The following is a 19,996-nucleotide window of genomic DNA, read 5'->3' on the forward strand; positions in this document are numbered from 1 at the left end:
TATAGTCCACCACGTGACAACAGTGTCATTACAAGCATCGTAAATAATAGAACAAGCAAAACAAAGGTACGGTGGGTGGTCCGTTTATCTGGGCATGAGTCGAGACAACGGGGCATTTTGTTTGATATTACAACTAAAAGTAGAGGTGCGGTGTCCACACAGAATGAGACAAATGATGGGAGGGGGGAGGGAAAGAGAAGGGGTATATGTATTTGAAGTGAGGAATAGGACAGGTGGGATCATACTAGCACTAATGCATCGAATCCCATCATAATCTGCAGTTAAGCATGTTTGGGCGAGAGTAGAACTAGGATGAGTGACCTCCTGGGAAGTGCTTGTGTTACAGACGTCTTTTTGAGGATAGGGCATCAAACATTACGCGCGATTGGAGCCATAATCTTCTAGTTCATTTGCTGCCGTGAGTCGCCGCGCCGGGGCATTTTGCTTACTTTTTTTTGTGTGTACTCATTTATAGTCCACCATGTGATAAGAGAGTCCTTACAAGCATCTTACATAGTAGAACAACGAAAAAAAAGGTGTGGCAGGTGGTCTTTTAATCTGGGCATAAGTCGAGGCGCTTGGGCATTTTGCTAGATATTAGAACTAAAAACAGAGATGCAGTGTGCGTATTTATAATGCGGATCAGAAGGGGTGCGGTCATACCAGCACTAATGCACCGGATCCCATCGAACTATGCAGTAAAGCATGCTTGGGCGAGAGTAGTACTAGGATCGGTAACCTCCTGAGAAGTCCTCGTGTTGAACTGTCTTTTTACAAACAGGGCAGAAAACGATACATGTGATTGGAGCCACAATCCGCTGGCATGAGTCGCGTCGCCAGAAAATTTTGCTTACTATTTTTTCGTGCATTCATTTATAGTCTACCATGTGATAAGAGTGTCATTACGAGCATCTTATATAGTAGAATAAAGAAAAATGAGGTATGACGGGCGGTCTTTTCTTCTGGCATGAGTCGAGGTGTCGGGACATTTCGCTTGATATTAGAACTATAAACAGAGGTACGGTGTGCGCGCACAGCGAAAAAAATGACAGGAAGGGGGAGGGAAGGAGAAGGGGTATATGCATTTGAAGCGCGGAATGGAAGGGGCGCAATCATACTAGCTTTAATACACCGGATCCCATCGAACTCCGTAGTTAAAAATGCTTGGGCAATAGTAGTACTAGGATGGGTGACCTTCTGAGAAGTTCTCTTATTGCACTCGTCTTTTTACAGATGGGGTGTCAAACGTTACGTGCGATCGGAGCCACAGTCTGCCGGCATGAGTAGCGACGTTAAAACATTTTGCATAATATTTTATGTGCACTTATTTGTAGTCCACCACGTGATAAGAGTCTCATTACGAGAGTCTTACATAGTAAAACAACGAAAAAAGAGGTGCAAGGGGCTTCCGTTCTTCTGGGTGTGAGTTAAAGCGACATGGCATTTCGCTCTATATTAGAACTAGAAGCAGAGATGCGGCATGCCCGCACAGCAAAATAAATGATGGGAAGGGGGAGGGAAGGAGAAGGGTTATATGTATTTGCAGTTGGGAATAGAACAGTTGCGATCATACAAACACTAATGCACAGGATCCCATCAGAACTCTATAGTCAAGCGTGCTTGGGCAAGATTAGTTCTAAGATGGGTGACCTCCTGGAAAGTCCTCATGTTGTACCTGTTTTTTTTAGACGGGGTGTTAAATGTTAAGTGCGATCGAAGCCACAGTCTGCTAGTGTGAGTCACAGGGCTTGAAAATTTTGCTTAATATTTTTCGTGCATTCATTTATAATCCACCATGTGATAAGAGTGTCATTACGAGTATCTTACATAGTATAATAATGAAAAATAAGGTACGGCGGGAGATCCATTCATCTGGGCGTGAGTCGAGGTGCCGGGGCATTTCGCTTGATATTAAAACTAGAAACAGATGTGTGGTGTGTGCGCACAACGAAACAAATGACGGGAGGGGTGAGGGAAGGAGAAGGGGTATATGTACTTGTAGCGTGGAATGGAAGGGGTGCAACCATACCTGCACTAATGCACTGGATCCCATCGAACTTCGTAGTTAAGTGTGCTTGGGCGGAAGTAGTACTAGGATGGGTGACCTCCTGGAAAGTTCTCATGTTCCACTCGTTTTTTTTGCTGATGGGACGTTAAACATTATGTGCGATCAAAGCCATTGTCCCTCGGAGTGAGTCACAACGCCAAGACATTTTTCTTAATATTTTTCGTGCATTCATTTATAGTTCGCCACGTGATAAGAGAGTCATTACGAGCATCTTACATAGTAGAATAACCAAAAACAAGGTGGAGGGGGTAGTCCGTTCAACTGGGTGTGAGTCGAGGCACCGAAGCATTTTGCTCTCTATTAGAACTATAAGCAGAGGTGTGGTGTTCGCGCATAGCGAAACAAATAACATGGACGAGGGAGGGAGAAGGGGTATATGTATTTTTAGCGCAAAATAGAAGAGGTGAGATCATACTAGCACTAATGCTCCGGATCCCATCGAACTCCGTAGTTGAGCGTGCTTTGGCGAGAGTAGTACTAGGATGGGTGATCTTTTGGGTAGTTTTCGTGTTGCGCTCGTCTTTTTACGGATGGGGTGTTAAACGTTATGCGCAATGTTGGGGCATTTTGCGAGCACCTTATATAATATAACAACAAAAAATAAGTTGCGGTGGGCGATCCATTCATATGGGCATGAGTCAAGGCGCTGGGGCATTTTGCATAACATTAGAACTAGAAGAAGAAATGAGGTACGCGCACAACGAATCAAATGACGGGAGGGGAGAGGGAAGGAGAAGGGGCATATGTATTTGCGGCGCAAACATGAAAGGGTGCGATCATACCAGCACTAGTTCACCGGATTGCCAAGAACTCTCCATTTATGCGTGCTTGGGCAAGAGTAGTACTAGGATGGGTTACCTCCTAGGAAGCTCTCAGCTCTCGTGTTGCATCCTTCTTTTTTTCAGACTTAGTGTTAAACGTTACGCGGGACTGGAGCAACGGTCCACCGGTTCATTCGCAAACATGAGTCACGGCGTCGGAGCATTTTGTTTAATATTTTTCGCGCATTCAATTAAAGCCCATCACGTGATAAGAGTGTCTGCGAGCATATTACATAGTAGAACAATAAAAAATGAGATGCGGCGCTATCCGTTCATATGGGCACAGGTTGAGGCACCGGGATATTTTGCTTGATATTAGAATTAGATGCAGAGGTGAGGTGCACGCACAGCGAACCAAATGACAGAAGGGGAGAGGGAAGGAGAAGGGGTATATGTACTTACGGCGCAAACTAGAACGGGTGCAATCATACCAGAACTAGTTCACCAGATCCCATCTGAACTCCGTATTTAAGCGTGCTTGGGCGAGAGTAGTACTGGGATGGGTGATCTCCTGGGAAGTTCTCGTGTTGCACCTTTTTTTTGCAGACGGGGCGTTAAACATTCAACTGGACCAGAGCGATGGTCCACCGGTTCATTTACAAACGTGAGTCATGGCACCGGAGCAGTTTTCTTAATATTTTTTCAGCATTCAATTAAAGCCCATCACATGATGAGACTGTAATTGCGAGCATCTTAAATAGTAGAACAACAAAAAATGAGAGGCGGCGGGCGATCCGTTCATATGGGCATGAGTCGAGATGGGTTGTTCGATGTTACGTGCGATTGGAACTTTAGTCTACTGGTTTATTCACAAATTTAAGTCATGGCGTCGGGGTATTTTACTTGATATTAGAACGAGAAGAAGAGGTGCAGTGTGCACGCACAAGGAAACAAATGATGGGAGGGGGGAGGGAAGGAGAAGGAGTGTATGTATTTGTAGCGCAGAATGAAATAGGTGCCATTATACCATCACTAATTCACCAGATCCCATCAGAACTCCGCAGTTAAATGGGCTTAGGCGAGTGTAGTACTAGAAGTTGCGACCTCCTGGGAAGTCCTTGTGTTGTACCAATTTTTTTCAAATGGGGCGTTTGACATTATGCGCGACTGGAACTATGGTCTGCTGGTTTATTTGCAAATATGAGTCACAGCGCCGAAAAATTTTACTTAATATTAGAGCGAGAAGGAGAGGTGTAATGTGCACGCACAAGAAAACAAATGACAGGAGAGGGGAGGGAAGGAGAAGGAGTATATGTATTTGCAGCAAGAATTAAACAGGTGCAATCATACCAGCACTAATGCACCGGATCCCATCAGAACTCTGCAGTTAAGTGTCTTTGGGCGAGAGTAGTATTAAAATCCTGGGAAGTATTCGTGTTGCACCCATTTTTTTCCAGATTTGTCGTTCGACCTTATGTTTATTGGAACTATGGTACGCTGGTTTATTCATAAATAAGAGTCACGGTGCCGGGGCATTTTACTAGATATGAGAACGAGAAGCAGAGGTGCAGTGTGCACGCATAAGAAAACAAATGACGGGAGGGGAGAGAGAAGGAGAAAGAGTGCATGTATTTGCATCGCATAAAGAAACAGGTGCCATTATACTAGCACTAATGCACCAGATCTCAACAGAACTCCGTAGCTAAGTGTGCTTGGGCGAGAGTAGTACTAGAACGGGTGACCTCTTGGGAAGTCCTCGTGTTGCACTTATTTTTTTACAGATGGGTCGTTCGACGTTACGTGCGACTGGAACTTTGGTCTGTTGGTTTATTCGCAAATGTGAATCATGACACCGAGGCATTTTACTTGATATTACAATGAAAAGAAGAGGTGTAGTGTGCACGCACAAGGAAACAAAAGACGGGAGGGGGGAGGGAAGGAGGAGTGTATGTATTTGCAGCGCAGAATAAAATAAGTGCGATCATACCAGCACTAATGCATCGGATCCAATCAGAAGTCCGTAGTTAAGTGTGTTTGGGCGAGAGTAGTACTAGAATGGGTGATCTCCTGGGAAGTCCTCCTGTTGCACCTATTTTTTTGAAGATGGATCGTTCGACGTTACGCATGATGGGAAATATGGTCCGCAGTTAAGTGTGTTTGGGCAGAGTAGTACTACAATGGGTGACCTCTTGGGAAGTTCTCGTGTTGCACTTATTTTTTTACATATAGGTCATTCGACGTTACGCGCAACTAGAACTATGGTCCATTGGTTTATTCTAAAATGTGAGTCACGGCGCCGGGGCATTTTACTTGATATTAGAACGAGAAGGAGAGGTGCAGTGTGCACGCACAAGGGAATAAATGACGGGAGGAGGAAGGGAAGGAAAAGGAGTGTATGTATTTGCAGCGCGAAATAAAACAAGTGCGATCATACCAGCACTAATGCACCGGATCCCATCAGAAGTCCGCAGTTAAGTATGCTTGGGCGAGAGTAGTACTAGAATAGGTGACCTTCTGGGAAGTCCTCGTATTGCACCTATTTGTTTGCAGATGGGTCGTTCGACGTTACGCACGACTGAAACTATGATTTGCAGTTAAGTGTGTTTGGGAAAAGTAGTACTACGATTGGTGACCTCTTGGGAAGTTCTCGTGTTGCACTTATTTTTTAACAGATGGGTCGTTCGACGTTACTCGCGACTGGAACAATGGTCCGCTGGTTTATTCACAAATGTGAGTCACGACGCCGGGGTATTTTACTTGATATTAGAATGAGAATGAGAGGTGCAGTGTGCACGCACAAGGAAACAAATGACGGGAGGGGGAGGGAAGGAAAATGAGTATATGTATTTGCAGCGCGGAATGAAACAAGTGTGATCATACCAGCACTAATGCATCAGATCCCATCAGAAGTCCGCAATTAAGTGTGCTTGGGCAAGAGTAGTACTAGAATGGGTGACTTCTTGGGAAATACTCGTCTTGCACCAATTTTTTTGCAGATGGGTTGTCCGACATTACACACGATTGGACGTAAGGTCCGCAGTTAAGTGTGCTTGGGCAAAGTAGAACTACGATGGGTGACCTCGTGGAAAGTTCTCGTGTTGCACTTATTTTTTAACAGATGGGTCGTTCGACGTTACGCGCGACTGGAACTATGGTCTGCTGATTTATTCACAAATGTAAGTCACGACGCTGGGGTATTTTATTTGATATTAGAACGAGAAGGAGAGGTGCAGTGTGTACGCACAAGAAAGCAAATGACGAGAGAGGAGAGGGAAGGAGAAGGAGTGTATGTATTTGCAGCGCGAAATAAAACAAGTGCGATCATACCAGCACTAATGCACCGGATCCCATCAGAAATCCGCAGTTAAGTGTGCTTGGGCGAGAGTAGTACTAGAATGGGTGACCTCCTGGGAAGTCCTCATGTTGCACCTATTTTTTTGTAGATGGGTCGTTCGACGTTACGAACGACTAGAACTATGGTCCGCAGTTAAGTGTGCTTGGGCAGAGTAGTACTATGATGGGTGACCTCCTGGAAAGTTCTCGTGTTGTACTTATTTTTTTACAGATGGGTCGTTCAACGTTAAGTGCGACTGGAACTATGATCTGCTGGTTTATTCGCAAATGTGAGTCACGGCACCGGGGTATTTTACTTGATATTAGAACGAGAAGGAGAGGTGCTGTGTACACGCCCAAGGAAACAAATGACGGCAGAGGGGAGGGAAGGAGAAGGACTGTATGTATTTGCAGCACGGAATATTACAAGTGCGATAATACCAGCACTAATGCACCAAATCCCATCAGAAGTCCGCTGTTAAGTGTGCTTGGGTGAGAGTAGTACTAGAATAGATGACCTCCTGGGAAGTTCTCGTGTTGCACCTATTTTTTGGCAAATGGGTCGTTCGATGTTACTCATGACTGGAACTATGGTCCGCAATTAAGTGTGCTTGGGCCAAGTAGTACTACGATGGGTGGCCTCGTGGGAAGTTCTCGTATTGCACTTATTTTTTAACAGATGGGTCGTTCGACGTTACGCGCGACAGGAACTTTGGTCTGCTGATTTATTCACAAATGTGAGTCATGACGCCGGGGTATTTTACTTGATATTAGAACGAGAAGGAGAGGTGCAGTATGCACGCAGAAGGAAACAAATGACGGGAGGGGGGAGGGAAGGAGAAGGAGTGTATGTATTTGCAGCGCGGAATAAAACAAGTGCGATCATACCAACACTAATGCACTGGATCCCATCAGAAGTCCACAGTTAAGTGTGGTTGGGCGAGAGTAGTACTAGAATGTGTGACCTCCTGAGAACTCCTCCTATTGCACCTATTTTTTTGCAGATGGGTCCTTCGACATTACGCATGACTTGAACTATGGCCCCCAGTTAAGTGTGCTTAGGTGCAGTAGTACTACGATGGGTGACCTCTTGGAAAGTTCTCGTGTTGCACTTATTTTTTACAGATGGATTGTTCGACATTACGCGCGACTGGAACTATGGTCCGCTGGTTTATTCGCAAATGTGAGTTACGGCGCTGGAGCATTTTACTTGATATTAAAACGAGAAGAAGAGGTGCAGTGTGCACGTAGAAGGAAACAAACGACGGGAGGGGGAGGGAAGGAGAATGAGTGTATGTATTTGTAGCGCAGAATGAAATAAGTGGGATCATACCAGCACTAATGCACCGGATCCCATCAGAAGTTCGCAGTTAAGTATGCTTGGGCGAGAGTAGTACTAGAATAGGTGACCTCCTGGGAAGTCCTCGTGTTGCACCTATTTTTTTGCATATGGGTCGTTCGACATTACGCACGACTGGAACTATGGTCCACAGTTAAGTGTGCTTGGGCAGAGTAGTACTACGATGTGTGACCTCCTGGGAAGTTCTCGTGTTCCACTTATTTTTTTACAGATAGTTCGTTCGACGTTACGCGCGACTTAAACTATGGTCCGCTGGTTTATTCGCAAATATGAGTCAACAGCGGCGGGGCATTTTACTTGATATTAGAACGAGAAGGAGAGGTTCAGTGTTGCACGCACAGGGGAACAAATGACAGGAGGGGGGAGGGAAGGAGATGGAGTGTATGTATTTGCAGCACGGAATAAAACAAGTGCGATCATACCAGCACTAATGCTCCGGATCCCATCAGAAGTCCGCAATTTAGTGTGCTTGGGCTAGAGTAGTACTAGAATGGGTGACCTCATGGGAAGTCCTCGTGTTGCACCTATTTTTTTGCAGATGGGTCGTTCGACATTACACACTACTGGAACTATGGTCCGCAGTTTAGTGTGCTTGGGCAGAGTAGTTCTAAGATGGGTGACCTTTTGGGAAGTTCTCATGTTGCACTTATTTTTTTACAGATGGGTCGTTCGACGTTTAGTGCGACTGGAACTATGGTCTACTGGTTTATTCGCAAATGTGAGTCACGACGCCGGGGCATTTTACTTGATATTAGAACGAGAAGGAGAGGTGCAGTAGGAAACAAATGACGGGAAAGGGGAGGGAAGGAGAAGAAGTGTATGTTTTTGCAGCGTGGAATGAAACAAGTGCGATTATACCAACAATAATGCACCGGATCCCATCAGATGTTCGTAGTTAAGTTTGCTTGGGCGAGAGTAGTACTAGAATAGGTGACCTCCTGGGAAGTCCTCGTGTTGCACCTATTTTTTTACAGATGGGTCGTTTGACGTTACGCACGACTAGAACTATTATCTGTTGGTTTGTTCACAAATAAGAGTCACGGTGCCTGGGCATTTTACTTGATATTAGAACGAGAAGTAGAGGTGCACTGTGCACGCACAGGGAAACAAATGACGGGAGGGGGGAGGGAAGGAGAAGGAGTTTATGTATTTGCATCGCAGAATGAAATAGGTGTCATTATACCAGCACTAATGCGCCAGATCCCATCATAACTCCACAGTTAAGTGTGCCTGGGCGAGAGTAGTACTAGAATGGGTCACCTCCTGGGAAGTCCTCGTGTTGCACCTATTTTTTTGCAGATGTGTCGTTCGATGTTACACACGACTGAAACTATGGTCCACAGTTAAGTGTGCTAGGGCAGAGTAGTACTACGACAGGTGACCTTGTGGGAAGTGCTCGTGTTGCACTTATTTTTTTACAGATTGGTCGTTCGACATTATGCGCGATTGGAACTATGGTCCGCTGGTTTATTCGCAAATGTAAGTCATAGTGCCGGGGTATTTTACTTGATATTAGAACGAGAAAGAGAGGCGCAGTGTGCACGTACAAAGAAACAAATGGCTAGAGTGGGGAGGGAAGGAGATGGAATGTATGTATTTGTAGTGCAGAATGAAATACGTGCGATTATACCAGCACTAAATCATTGGATCCCATCAGAACTCCGCAGTTAAGTGTGCTTGGGCGAGAGTAGTGTTAGGATGGGTGACCACCTGGAAAGTTCTCGTATTTCACCTAATTTTTTATAGATGGGTCGTTCGACATTACAACATTAATGCACCGGATCCCATCAGAACTCCGCAGTTAAGTGTGCTTGGGCGAGAGTAGTACTAGGATTAGTGACCTCTTGGGAAGTTCTCGTGTTGCACCCATTTCTTTGCAGATGGGCCGTTCGATGTTACGCATGACTGGAACTATGGCCCGCTGGTGTATTCACAAATAAGAGCCACGGCGCCGGGGCATTTTATTAAAACGAGAAGCAGAGGTGAAGTGTGCACACACAAGGAAACAAATGATGGGAGGGGGGAGGGAAAGAGATGGAGTGTATCTATTTGCAGCGCAAAATGAAACAGGTGCGATCAAACAAGCATTAATGCACTGGATACCATCAGAACTCTGCAGTCAAGTGTGTTTGGGCGAGAGTAGTACTAGGATGGGTGACCTCCTGGGAAGTTCTCGTGTTTCACCCATCTTTTTACAGATGGGTCCTTCAACGTTGCGCTCGACTGAAACTATGGTCAACTGGTTTATTCGCAAATGTGAGTGATGGCACCGGAGCATTTTACTTGATATTAGAAGAAGAAGGAGAGGTGCAGTTTACACGCACAAGGAAACAAATGACGGGAAGGGGGAGGGAAGAAGAAGGAGTGTATGTATTTGCAGTGCAAAATGAAACATTTGCGATCATACCATCACTAATTCATCGGATCAAATCAGAACTCCGGAGTTAAGTGTGCTTGGACGAGAGTAGTACTAGGATGGGTGACCTCCTGGGAAGTTCTCGTGTTTTTCCCATTTTTTTACAGATGGGTCCTTCGACGTTACAAACGACTGAAACTATGGTCTTGTGATTTATTCGCAAATGTGAGTGACAACGCCGGAGCATTTTACTTGATATTAGAACGAGATGGAGAGGTGCAGTTTGCACACACAATGAAAGAAATGACAGGATAGGGGAGGGAGGGAAAAGGAGTGTATGTATTTGCAGCGCAGAATGAAACATTTGCGATCATACCATCACTAATTCACCTAATCAAATTAGAACTCCGAAGTTAAGTGTGTTTGGGCGAGAGTAGTACTAGGATGAGTGACCTCCAAGGAAGTGCTTGTGTTGCACCCGTCTTTTTGCAGATAGGGCATCAAACGTTACACGCGACTAGAGCCATAATCCGCTGGTTCATTTGTCGGCGTGAATCGTCGTGCTGGGGCATTTTGCTTACTTTCTGTTGTGCACTCATTTATAGTCCACCACATGATAACAGAGTCATTACAAGCATCTTACACACTAGAACAACGGAAAAAAAAGTTGTGGCGGGTGGTCCTTTAATCTGGGCATAATTCGAGGTGCTGGGGCATTTTGCTTGATATTAGAACTAGAAACAGAGATGCAGTATGCGCGCACAGCGAAAAAAATGACAGGAGAGGGGAGGAAAGGAGAAGGGGTATATGTATTTGTAATGTGGAATGGAAGGGGTGCGATCATACCAGCACCAATGCACTGGATCTCATCAAACTATGCAGTTAAGCATGCTTGGGCGAGAGTAGTACTAGGATCGGTAACCTCATGAGAAGTCCTCATGTTGCACTGTCTTTTTGCAAACGGGCGTAAAACGATACATGTGATCGGAGCCACAATCTGCTGGCATTTGTTGCGTCGCCAGAAAATTTTGCTTACTATTTTTTCGTGCATTCATTTATAGTCTACCACGTGATAAGAGTGTCATTACGATCATCTTACATTGTAGAATAAAGAAAAATGAGGTACGGGGGGTGGCCCTTTCTTCTGGCGTAAGTCGAGGTGTCGAGGCATTTTGCTTGATATTAGAACTATAAACAGAGGTAATGTGTTCGCGCACAGCGAAAAAAATGACAGGTGGGGGGGAGGAAAGGAGAAGGGGTATATGTATTTGCAGCGCGGAATGGAAGGGGGGCAATCATACTAGCATTAATACACTGAATCCCATCGAACTCCGTAGTTAAGCATGCTTGGGCAAGAGTAGTACTAGGATGGGTGACCTCCTGGGAAGTTCTCTTGTTGCACCCGTCTTTTTGTAGATGGGGCGTCAAACGTTACGCGCGATCAGAGCCACAGTCTGCCAGCATGAGTACCGATGTTGAATCATTTTGCTTAATATTTTATGTGCACTTACTTGTAGTCCACCACGTGATAAGAGTCTCATTACAAGAGTCTTACATAGTAGAACAACGAAAAAAGAGGCGCAGCGGGCCTCCGTTCTTCTGGGCGTGAGTCGAAGCAACATGACATTTCACTCTATATTAGAACAAGAAGCAGAGATGTGGTATGCCCGCACAGCAAAATAAATGATGGGAGTGGGGAGGGAAGGAGAAGGGCTATGTGTATTTGCAGTGGGGAATGAGACAGTTGTGATCATACAAACACTAATGCACACGATCCCATCAGAACTCTGTAGTCAAGCGTGCTTGGGCGAGATTAGTTCTAGGATGGGTGGCCTCCTGAAAAGTCCTCGTGTTCAACCCGTCTTTTTGTAGACGGGGTGTTAAACGTTAAGTGTGATCGGAGCCACAATCTATCAGTGTGAGTCACGGGGCATGAAAATTTTTCTTAATATTTTTTGTGCATTCATTTATAGTTCACCACGTGAGAAGAGTGTCATTACGAGTATCTTACATAGTATAACAATGAAAAACGAGGTACGGTGGGCGATCCATTCATCTGGACATGAGTCGAGGTGCCGGGATATTTCGCTTGATATTAAAACTAGAAACAAAGGCATGGTGTGTTCGCACAACGAAACAAATGACAACAGGGGGGAGAGAAGGAGAAGGGGCATATGTATTTTCAGCGTTAAATTGACGGGGTGCGATTATACCTGCACTAATGCACTGGATCCCATCGAATTTCATAGTTAAGTGTGTTTGGGCGGAAGTAGTACTAGGATGGGTGACCTCCCGGAAAGTTCTCATCTTCCACTCATTTTTTTGCTGACGGGACGTTAAATATTATGCGTGATCAAAGCCATTGTCCCTCGGAGTGAGTCGCAACAAGAAGACATTTTTCTTAATATTTTTCGTGCATTCATTTATAGTTCGCCGCATAATAAGAGTGTCATAACGAGCATATTACATAGTAGAATAATGAAAAATGAGGTGCAGGGGGTAGTCCGTTCATCTGGGCATGAGTCGAGGTGCCGGAGCATTTTTCTCTATATTAGAACTACAGGCAGAGGTGCGGTGTTCATGCATAGCGAAACAAATAACAAGGGGGGAGGGAGGGAGAAGGGGTATATGTATTTGTAGCGCAAAATAGAAGAGGTGCGATCATATTATCACTAATGCACCGGATCCCATCGAACTCCGTTGTTGAGCGTGCTTTAGCGAGAGTAGTACTAGGATGGGTGATCTTTTGGAAAATCCTCGAGTTGTGCCCGTCTTTTTACAGATGGGGTGTTAAACATTATGCGCAATAGGAGCCATAGTCCGCCAGCATGAGTCGTGGCGCCAGAATATTTTGCTTAATATTTTTCGTGCATTCATTTATAGTCCACCACATGATAAGAGTGTCATTACGAGCATCTTACATAGTAGAACAATGAAAAACGAGGTACGACAGGCAGTCCGTTTATCTAGGCGTGAGTCGAGGTGCCCAGAAATTTCGCTTGATATTAGAACTAGAAACCGAGGTGTAATGTGCATGCACAGCGAAACAAATGACAGGAGGGGGGAGAGAAGGAGAAGGGATATATGTATTTACAGCATAAAATAGAAGGGGTGCGATCATACCAACACTAATACATCGGATCCTGTCGAACTCTGCAATTAAGCGTGCTCTGGTGAAAGCAGTATTAGGATGGGTGACCTCTTGCGAAATCCTCGTGTTCCACTCGTCTTTTTATGGACGGGGCGTTAAATATTACGCATGACCAGAGCGACAGTCTGTTAGTGTGAGTCGTGGCATTGGGACATTTAGCTTAATATTTTTCATGCATTCATTTATAGTCCATCACGAGATAAGAATGTCATTACAATTATCTTACATAGTAGAACAATGAAAATAGAGTTGTGGCAAGAGACGTTCATCTGAGCATGAGTCGAGATTCTTTAGCATTTTGCTTGATATTAGAACTAGAAATAGAGGTGCGGTGTGTGCGCACAACAAAATAAATGATGAGAGGGGAGAGGGAAGGAGAAGTGGTATATGTATTTGCAGCGCGAAGTAGAAGGGGTGCGATCATCCTAGCAGTAATGCATCAGATCCCATCGAACTTCGTAGTTAATCATGTTTGGGCAAGAGTAGTACTAGGATGGGTGATCTCCTAGGAAGTTCTCATGTTGCACCCTTCTTTTTTTAGATGGGGCGTTAAATGTTATGCGGTACTAGAGCGACAGTCGCTGGTTAATTCGCAAACGTGAGCCACGACGCCAGAGCATTTTGCTTAATATTATTCGTGCATTCAATTATAACCCACCACGTGATAAGATTATTATTACAAGCATCTTACATAGTAGAACAACAAAAAAAGAGGTGCGACAGGTGTTTCATTCATATAGACATGAGTCGAGGCACCGGGGTATTTCGCTCGATATTAGAACTAGAAACAAAGGAGAGTTGCACGCACAGCGAAACAAATGACAGGAAGGGAGAGGGAAGGAGAAGTGGTATATGTCTTTGCGGCGCAAATTAGAAGGGGTGCGATCATACCAGCACTAGTTCACCGGATCCCATCAGAACTACACAGTCAAGGGTGCTTGAGCACGAGTAGTAGTAGGATGTGTGACCTCTTAGGAAGTATTCGTATTGCACCCTTCTTTTTGTAGACGGGATATTAAATGTTATGTGGGACCAGAGCGACGGTCCGGTGGTTCATTCACAAACGTGAGACACAGCGCCGGGATATTTTGCTTAATATTTTTTGTGCATTCAATTAAAGCCCATCACGTGTTGAGAGTGTTATTGCGAGCATCTTACATAATAGAACATTGAAAAAGGAGGTGCATTAAATGTAACAACATGAGTCGAGGCGCCGGGGCATTTCGTTCGATATTAGAACTAGAAGTAGAGGTGAGTTGCGCCCACAGCGAAATAAATGATGGGAAGGGAGAGGAAAGGGGAAGGGGTATCTATATTTGCGGCGTAAACTAAAACGATTGCGATCATACCAGTACTAGTTCACTGGATCCCATCAGAACTCTACAATCAAGCGTTCTTAGGCAAGAGTAGTACTAGGATGCGTGACCTTCTAGGAAGTGCTCGTGTTACACCCTTCTTTCTACAGATGGGGTATTAAATGTTACGCAGGACCAGAGCGACGGTCCGTCGGGGCATTTTGCTTAATATTTTTTGCACATTCAATTAAAACTAATCACGTGATAAGAGTGTCATTGCAAGCACCTTACATAATATAATAACAAAAAAACGAGGTGTGGTGGGCGATCCGTTCATATGGGCATGAGTCGAGGCGCTGGGCATTTCGTTTAATATTAGAACTAGAAGAAGAGGTGAGGTATGAGCACAGCGAATCAAATGACGAGAGGGTAGAGGGACAGAGAAGGGGTATATGTTTTTGTGGCGCAAACAAGAAAGGGTGCGATCATACCAGCACTAGATCACCGGATCCCATTAGAACTCTGCAGTTATGCGTGCTTGGGCGAGAGTAATACTAGGATGGGTTACCTCCTGGGAAGCTCTCGGCTCTCATGTTGCATCCTTCTTTTTTCAGAGTGGGCGTTAAACGTTACGCGGGATCGGAGCGACGGTCCATCGGTTCATTCCCAAACGTGAGTCACAGCGCGAGGGCATTTTTTTAATATTTTTGCGCATTCAATTAAAGTCCATCACGTGATAAGAGTGTCTGCGAGCATATTACATAGTAGAACCACAAAAAACGAGGTACAACGCTATCCGTTCATATAGGCATGAGTGGAGGCGCCGGAGTATTTTGCTTGATATTAGAATTAGATGCAGAGGTAAGGTGCGCGCACAGTGAAACTAACAACGGGAGGGGACAGGGAAGGAGAAGGTGTATATGTACTTTTGGCGCAAACTAGAACGGGTGCGATCATACCAGTACTAGTTCACCTGATCGCATCTGAACTCCTTAGTTAAGCGTGTTTGGGCGAGACTAGTACTAGGATAGGTGACCTCCTGGGAAGTACTCATGTTGCACCCATTTTTTTTTTCAGATGAGTCGTTCGATGTCACGCACGACTGGAACTTTGATCCACTGGTTTATTGGTAAATGTGAGTCACGTCACCGATGTATTTTACTTAATATTAGAACGAGAAGGAGAAGTGCAGTGTACACGCATAAGGAAACAAATAGTGGGAGGTGGGAGGAAATGAGAAGGAGTATATGTATTTGCAGCGCAAAATGAAACATGTGCGATCATAACAGCAATAATTCACTGGATCCCATTAGAACTCCGCATTTAAATCTACTTAGGCGAGAGTAAGGATGTGTGACCTCCTCGAAAGTACTCATGTTGCATCCATTTTTTTGCAGATGGGTCGCTCGATGTTAAGCGCGACTCGAACTATGTTCCGCTGGTTTATTCGCAAATGTGAGTGACGGTGCCGAGGCATTTTACTTGATATTAGAATGAGAAGCAGAGGTGCAGTGTGCACGCACAAGGAAATAAATGACGGGAGGGGGGAGGGAAGGAGAAGGAGTGTATGTATTTGCAGCGCTGAATGAAACAGGTGCCATTATACCATCACTAATTCACCGGATATCATCAGAACTCCGAAGTTAAGTGTGCTTGGGTGAGAGTAGTATTTGGATGGGTGACCTATTGGGAAGTACTCGTGTCGCACCTAATTTTTTACAGATGGGTTGTTCGATGTTATGCGCGACTGGAACTATGGTCCTCTGGTTTATTCGCAAGTGAGAGTCATGGCACCGATGCATTTTATTTAATATTAGAACGAGAAATAGATGTACAGTGTGCTCGCACAAGGAAACAAATGACGGGAGGGGGGAGGGAAGAAGAAGGAGTGTATTTATTTACAGCGCAGAATGAAATAGGTGCGATCATACCAGCACTAATGCACTGGATCCCATCAGAACTCTGCATTTAAGTGTGCTTGGGTAAGAGTAGTACTAGGATGGGTGACCTCCTAGAAAGTCCTCGTATTGCAACCATTTTTTTACAGATGGGTCGTTCGATGTTACGCGCGACTGGAACTATGGTCTGCTGGTTTATTCACAAATGTGAGTCACGGCGCAGGGTCATTTTACTTGATATTATAACGAGAAGGAGAGTTGCAGTGTGCATGCACAAGGAAACAAATGACGGGAGGGGGGATGGAAGGAGAAGGAGTGTATGTATTTGCAGTGCAGAATGAAACATTTGCGATCATAACATCACTAATTCACCGGATTAAATCAGAACTCCGGAGTTAAGTGTGTTTGGGCGAGAGTAGTACTAGGATGGGTGACCTCCTAGGAAATCCTCGTGTTTCACCCATTTTTTTACAGATGGGTCCTTTGGCATTACGCGCGACTGAAACTATGGCCCGCTGGTTTATTCGCAAATATGAGTCACGGCGCCGGAGCATTTTACTTGATATTAAAACAAGAATGAGAGGTGCAATGTCCACGCACAATGAAACAAATGACTTGAGGGGGGAGGGAAGGAGAAGGAGTGTATATATTTGCATCGCAGAATGACATAGGTGTCATTATACCAGCACTAATGCACCGGATCCCGTTAGAACTCTGTAGCTAAGTGTTCTTGGGCGAGAGTAGTACTAGAATGGGTGACCTCCTAGGAAGTTCTCATGTTGCACCTATTTTTTTACAGATGGGTCGTTCGACGTTACGCACGACTGGAACTATGGTCCGCTGGTTTATTCGTAAATGTGAGTCACGGTGCGAAGTCATTTTACTTGATATTAGAACGAGAATGAGAGGTGTAGTTTGCACGCACAAGGAAACAAATGATGGGAGGGGGGAGGGACGAAGAAGGAGTCTATGTATTTGCATTGCAGAATGAAACAGATGCCATTATACCATCTCTAATTCACCGGATCCCATCCTAACTCCGCAGTTAAATGTTATTTAGCGAGTGTAGTACTAGAAGTCGTGACCTCCTTGGAAGTCCATGTGTTGCACCTATTTTTTTTATATGGGGCGTTCGACATTACGCGCGACTCGAACTATGATCCGCTGGTTTATTTGCAAATGTGAGTCACGGCACCGAGACATTTTACTTGATATTAGAACGAGAAGCAGAGGTGCAATGTGCACGCACAAAGAAACAAATGACGGGAGGGGGAAGGGAAGGAGATGGAGTGTATGTATTTGGAGCGCAGAATGAAACAGGTGCCATTATACCATCACTAATTCACCGAATCTCATTAGAACTCCGCAGTTAAATGTGCGTGGGCGAGTATAGTATTAGGAGTTGTGACCTCCTGGGAAGTCCCCGTGTTGCACCCATTTTTTTGCAGATGGGTCGTTGTACGTTACGCACGATTGGAACTATGTTCCCTGGTTTATTCACAAATGTGAGTGACAACACCGGAACGTTTTACTTGATATTAGAACGAGAAAGAGAGGTGCAGTGTGCACGCACAAGGAAACAAATGACGAAAGTGGGGAGGGAAAGAGAAAGAGTGTGTGTATTTGCAGCGCAGAATGAAACAGATGCCATTATACCATCAATAATTCACCAAATCCAATCAGAACTCCGCAGTTAAGTGTGCTTGGGTGAGAGTAGTACTAGGATGGGTGACCTCTTTGGAAGTCCCCGTGTTTCAGCCATTTTTTTACAAATTGGTCGTTCGACATTACGCGCAACCTGAACTACGGTCCACTGGTTTATTCGCAAATGTGAGTCACGGCATCGGGGCATTTTACTTGATATTAGAACGAGAAAGAGTGGTGCAGTGTGCACGCACCAGGAAACAAATGATGGGAGGGGGGAGAGAAGGAGAAGGAGTGTATGTATTTGCACCCCAGAATAAAAAAGGTGCGATCATACCAGCACTAATGCACTGGATCCCTTCAGAACTCTACTGTTAAGTGTGCTTGGGCGAGAGTAGTACTAGGATGGGTGACCTCGTGAGAAGTACTCGTTTTGCACCCCTTTTTTTTCAGATGGGTCGTTTGATGTTACGCGCGATTGGAGCTATGGTCCATAAGTTTATACGTAAATGGAATCATGGCGTGGGAGAATTTTAATCGATATTAGAACGAGAAGGAGAGATGCAGTGTACACACACAAGGAAACAAATGACGGGAGGGGGGAGGGAATGAGAAGGAGTGTATGTATTTACAGAGCGGAATAAAACAGGTGTGATCATACCATCACTAATGCACCGGATCCAATCAGAACTCCGCATTTAAGTTTACTTGGGCGAGAGTAGTACTCGGATGGGTGACCTCCTTAAAGTTCTCGTGTTGTACCCATTTTTTCTCAGACGGGTAGTTCGATGTTACGCGTGACTGGAACTATGGTCCGCTGGTTTATATGCAAATGTGAGTCAAGAAGCAGGGACATTTTAATCGATATTAGAACGAGAATGAGAGATGCAGTGTGAACGCACAAGGAAACAAATGATGGGAGAGGGGGAGGGAAGGAGAAGGAGTGTATGTATTTGCAGCACAAAATGAAATAGGTGCGATCATACCAGCACTAATGCACCGGATCCCATCAGAACTCCACAGTTAAGTGTGCTTTGGCGAGAGTAGTACTCATGATGGTGACCTCCTAGGAAGTCCTTGTGTTGAATCCATTTTTTTTCAGATGGGTCGTTTGATGTTACGCGCAAATGGAATAGTGAACCGATTGTTCATTCGCAAAGGTGAGTCACAGTGCCAGGGCATTTTACTTGATATTAGAATGAGAATGAGAGATGTAGAGTGCACGCACAAGAAAATAAATGACGGGAGGGTGGATGGAAGGAGAAAGAGTGTATGTATTTGCAGCGCAGAATGAAACATGAGCGATCATTACAGCACTAATGCAACGGATTCTATCAGAACTCCGCAGTTAAGGGTGCTTCGGCGAGAGTAGTATTAGGATGGGTGACCTCCTGTGAAGTCCTTATATTTCACCCATTTTCTTGGAAAGTCCTCGTGTTGTACCCATTTTTTTCAGATGGATCATTCGACGTTACGCGCGACGGGAACTATGGTCCGCTAGTTTATTCGCAAATGTGAGTCACGACGTTGGGACATTTTACTTGATATTAGAACGAGAAGCAGATATGCAGTGTGCACACACAGGGAAACAAATAACAGGAGCGGGGATGGAAGGAGAAGGTTTATGTGTTTTTGAAGGACGAAATGAAACAGGTGCGATCATACCAGCACTAATGCACCGGATCCCATCAGAACTCCGCAATTATGTTTGCTTGGGCGAGAGTAGTAGTAGGATGGGTGACCTCCTGGGAAGTACTCGTGTTGCACCCATTTTTTTACAGATGATTCTTCTGACGTTATGCGCGACTTGAATTATGGTCCGCAGGTTTATTCGCAAATGTGAGTCACTGTGTCGTGGCATTTTACTTGATATTAGAACGAGAACGAGAGGTGCAGTGCGCACGCACAAGAAAACAAATGACGGGAGCGGTTATGGAAGGAGAAGGTTTGTGTGTTTTTGAAGTGCGAAAGGAAACAGGTGCGATCATACCAGCACTAATGCACCGGATCCCATCAGAACACTGCAGTTATGTTTGCTTGGGCGAGAGTAGTTGTAGGATGGGTGACCTTCTGGGAAGTACTCGTGTTGCACCAATTTTTTTTAGATGGGTCGCTCGACGTTACGCGTGA

At 44.9% G+C, this 19,996-nt stretch overlaps 24 pseudogenes; all 24 read left to right on the forward strand.

The window, feature by feature from the left end:
- The first annotated feature begins 1,104 nt into the window (after positions 1–1,104).
- Positions 1,105–1,222, forward strand: LOC148254433 (5S ribosomal RNA; annotated as a pseudogene).
- Positions 1,223–2,015: 793 nt separating this feature from the next.
- LOC148254434 (5S ribosomal RNA) lies at positions 2,016–2,133 on the forward strand (annotated as a pseudogene).
- Positions 2,134–3,306: 1,173 nt separating this feature from the next.
- LOC148254435 (5S ribosomal RNA) lies at positions 3,307–3,425 on the forward strand (annotated as a pseudogene).
- A 1,055-nt stretch (positions 3,426–4,480) lies between these two features.
- Positions 4,481–4,599, forward strand: LOC148254436 (5S ribosomal RNA; annotated as a pseudogene).
- Positions 4,600–4,802: 203 nt separating this feature from the next.
- LOC148254437 (5S ribosomal RNA) lies at positions 4,803–4,921 on the forward strand (annotated as a pseudogene).
- Positions 4,922–5,249: 328 nt separating this feature from the next.
- On the forward strand, positions 5,250–5,368 carry LOC148254438 (5S ribosomal RNA; annotated as a pseudogene).
- Positions 5,369–6,142: 774 nt separating this feature from the next.
- Positions 6,143–6,261, forward strand: LOC148254439 (5S ribosomal RNA; annotated as a pseudogene).
- A 328-nt stretch (positions 6,262–6,589) lies between these two features.
- LOC148254440 (5S ribosomal RNA) lies at positions 6,590–6,708 on the forward strand (annotated as a pseudogene).
- Positions 6,709–7,036: 328 nt separating this feature from the next.
- LOC148254441 (5S ribosomal RNA) lies at positions 7,037–7,155 on the forward strand (annotated as a pseudogene).
- Positions 7,156–7,481: 326 nt separating this feature from the next.
- On the forward strand, positions 7,482–7,600 carry LOC148254442 (5S ribosomal RNA; annotated as a pseudogene).
- A 330-nt stretch (positions 7,601–7,930) lies between these two features.
- On the forward strand, positions 7,931–8,049 carry LOC148254443 (5S ribosomal RNA; annotated as a pseudogene).
- A 317-nt stretch (positions 8,050–8,366) lies between these two features.
- On the forward strand, positions 8,367–8,485 carry LOC148254444 (5S ribosomal RNA; annotated as a pseudogene).
- Positions 8,486–8,691: 206 nt separating this feature from the next.
- On the forward strand, positions 8,692–8,810 carry LOC148254445 (5S ribosomal RNA; annotated as a pseudogene).
- Positions 8,811–9,138: 328 nt separating this feature from the next.
- Positions 9,139–9,257, forward strand: LOC148254446 (5S ribosomal RNA; annotated as a pseudogene).
- Positions 9,258–9,590: 333 nt separating this feature from the next.
- On the forward strand, positions 9,591–9,709 carry LOC148254447 (5S ribosomal RNA; annotated as a pseudogene).
- A 1,456-nt stretch (positions 9,710–11,165) lies between these two features.
- Positions 11,166–11,283, forward strand: LOC148254448 (5S ribosomal RNA; annotated as a pseudogene).
- Positions 11,284–14,801: 3,518 nt separating this feature from the next.
- On the forward strand, positions 14,802–14,927 carry LOC148254449 (5S ribosomal RNA; annotated as a pseudogene).
- Positions 14,928–15,269: 342 nt separating this feature from the next.
- On the forward strand, positions 15,270–15,388 carry LOC148254450 (5S ribosomal RNA; annotated as a pseudogene).
- Positions 15,389–15,916: 528 nt separating this feature from the next.
- Positions 15,917–16,035, forward strand: LOC148254451 (5S ribosomal RNA; annotated as a pseudogene).
- Positions 16,036–16,241: 206 nt separating this feature from the next.
- LOC148254452 (5S ribosomal RNA) lies at positions 16,242–16,360 on the forward strand (annotated as a pseudogene).
- Positions 16,361–16,891: 531 nt separating this feature from the next.
- LOC148254453 (5S ribosomal RNA) lies at positions 16,892–17,010 on the forward strand (annotated as a pseudogene).
- Positions 17,011–18,189: 1,179 nt separating this feature from the next.
- LOC148254454 (5S ribosomal RNA) lies at positions 18,190–18,308 on the forward strand (annotated as a pseudogene).
- Positions 18,309–19,517: 1,209 nt separating this feature from the next.
- Positions 19,518–19,636, forward strand: LOC148254455 (5S ribosomal RNA; annotated as a pseudogene).
- A 206-nt stretch (positions 19,637–19,842) lies between these two features.
- Positions 19,843–19,961, forward strand: LOC148254456 (5S ribosomal RNA; annotated as a pseudogene).
- The last annotated feature ends 35 nt before the right edge of the window (positions 19,962–19,996 follow it).

This window comes from Carica papaya, chromosome 5 (genome assembly GCF_054855325.1).
Source record: "Carica papaya isolate Zhongbai chromosome 5, ASM5485532v1, whole genome shotgun sequence".
Lineage (NCBI taxonomy): Eukaryota > Viridiplantae > Streptophyta > Magnoliopsida > Brassicales > Caricaceae > Carica > Carica papaya.